This window comes from Oryctolagus cuniculus, chromosome 3 (genome assembly GCF_051225735.1).
Source record: "Oryctolagus cuniculus isolate XC-2025 breed Fujian yellow rabbit chromosome 3, ASM5122573v1, whole genome shotgun sequence".
In the NCBI taxonomy this organism is placed as follows: domain Eukaryota; kingdom Metazoa; phylum Chordata; class Mammalia; order Lagomorpha; family Leporidae; genus Oryctolagus; species Oryctolagus cuniculus.
This window is the reverse complement of record NC_142869.1, coordinates 159,994,227-159,996,857: the sequence shown is the minus strand read 5'-3', so window position 1 is coordinate 159,996,857 and position 2,631 is coordinate 159,994,227. Positions and strand designations below refer to the sequence as shown.

Here is a 2,631-nt window from a genome sequence, read left to right as displayed (position 1 = left end):
TGAAAATAAATACTTATTTTTTACTTGTCTTTCTCATCTGTCACCTCAAATTTAAAAGATATCCTTATTAAAACAAAAATGTCATAACATGAAAATGCTACATTATTATAATATCACCTAACAAATGATAAATATAAACATAATACATATGAATGTATAATAACTTCTCTTGTATTAGTCTGACAGTTCTTTTGATTATTATCCATGATTTATTAGGTGGTTCATACAGCTGAACTCTCACATTTTTTCACATATGAACATATCTTAGAGTAATTTGCTTAAAATTTCCAAACTGAAATTTGTGAGCATTTTGCTTCTTAAAATATCTTTGCTTTCTTCTGAATATATTTATCATTCAGTAATTCCAAGAGGCAGTAACAACTACATGTTATGATAGAATTTTTTGAAAATATACCCTGTTGTAAATTTAAAGGAAATGGATATGGTTAAAATCCAGAAATATTAATTAGGAATAGATTAAATTATGAATTTTTTAAAAAAGATTTTTATTTATTTCAAAGAATGAGTGACAGGCCAGTCTAAAGGATCCAAGAACTCCATCACATTCTCCCATCCATGGTAGGGGCCCAAGCACTAGAGCTGTCCTCTATTGCCTTCCCAGGCACATTAGCATGGAGCCAGATTGGAATTGGAGCATCTGGTACTTGAACTGGTGTGCAGATATGGGATATTGGCATTGAAAGTGGCAGCTTAACTCTCTGTGCCACAATGCTGGCCCCAGATTTGTGAAATTGTATCACTCAAATAAAAATGAAGACTTAGAACAAGATGCTTTAAAGTTGAAATAAGTTAGCTAAATTTTATTTTTTATAGCATTTCTTCTTCCAATGTGTATATATATATATAAAACTAAATGAGACAGAGAAGAAAGCAAAATAATTGAAATATTTTGATATATTCAACACAGTATTGAAATATTATTTTTAATAAGCCAAAGTCAATTTTATTCAAATTCTCCAAAATTTATACTCAGTGTTTTTTTCTAAGATGTATGTCACTCCTTATGACATGGTTTAATCATATCATCTTTGTTTTGTAGTTTTTTTCATCATTTCTTTATAGTTCTTCAGTAGAAGCTAGAGTTTCGAGTTGTCCAGTTAGGAGCCTCTCACCCACTATTCTGATTGTTTCTTAATATTCACGGCCAACATCTGGCTTCTAAAAGAAAGGCGTATGGTCTTTTCACTCACTCACTAACAGGATGAGACTGCCTTGTTACTCATAACTACATGACCTAATTTAGAATCAATCTTGGCATCCAGTCTTGCATTCCCAATCAAATTCACAATGCACCTTTCAGCTTCATTCTGAAGACATATTCAATTTATCTGTCAACAATTAACTCTGATATGCTGGTGGATACAAAAAAAATCAGATATGAAGAGACTGGCATTTTCAATGAAATCCTCAAGACAAGTTACAAAAAAGAAGTCATTCACTTGCACTGATTCACATTCCCTCAGCTTTTTCTGAGTCCATCAGAGTCAAGTTAACACAAAAGTTTTCAACAAATTCTGTAATTGGGTCTTTTTAGATGTAAGATGCCTGTTGAATAACTTTGACTAGATCTTGTAGGACCCGCCACCAGCATTTTCAAACATCTTTGTTTGTTATGACGACTGTAGTCAAACAGCAGACATTCTGTCCAGGCATTGTCTGAATCGCATAAAAATACTGTGGCTGGTAAAGGAAGAGATTGATAATGTTATCATGACCTTAGGGGCGGTTGAAGAAAACAGAGACAGTGAACAAGCCAAGTTCACTTCTGAAGTGACTGGAATGGAGAACTAACAGAATTGCCATCTATGGTCTCTTCTACTCTCATAAGGTCTCCCATGGCTGCATTCCAGGTCTGCATTAAAATTTCATTTTTCTTCAGAGTGAACTTAAAGCATTTTTATCTGTTGCTGGAACCAACACTCTAAAAATATAAAACTATTCTGTAACTCCTGAATAATTCCCACATTCATACAGGAATTTTGCATACCAACAGAGTGTACCTAAATATCCTTGCCTTACCACAATTGTCTGCCAGGTAATCAAATAGCATCTGACCATTCTTGGTTGACTGCTTTTGCCATGCAGTTTCTGGATCCTCAAATATATTCACAATTGGTTTGTTTCTGCCTAAAGTTATTTCAGTTGTGCAACATATATAGTTCCTTTTCTCTCTCAAAGCATGAGGAATATCACCAGAAGAAAGGTTTCGGTATACATTCATAGCAAAGTCTACCATGTTGGTATCCCTAAGAAGATCCAACTTTGCTTGTAATATTTCTTTTCCGTTATATATCTCCTTTACAAAGATCATATATCTCCTCTATGGGAGCTGAAAGATTAGATGGTAATCCAAGTAGTCAAGTCATACTCCACCATCTTGCTAATGAGAAAGGGGCAATATGTTTTTAATGCTTACACATTTTCTATACAATTTTTTACAACCAAGAAAATCATCTATCCTTCAGCAAAATAAATGACTAAACCCTATGACATTTACTGTAATTTGAATATGATTTGGCCTGCAAACTCAGGCAGATATTTAAGTCACGAGTTTAGGGTACTAAGAGGGTGGAAATTTAATCAAATTATGGTGTTTAGGAGGTGGGACCT

The 2,631-nt window shown here is 33.7% G+C and overlaps 1 pseudogene; it reads right to left on the bottom strand.

The window, feature by feature from the left end:
• Positions 1-1,087: 1,087 nt before the first annotated feature.
• Positions 1,088-2,332, bottom strand: LOC100358607 (eukaryotic translation initiation factor 3 subunit E pseudogene; annotated as a pseudogene).
• Between the last annotated feature and the right edge of the window lie 299 nt (positions 2,333-2,631).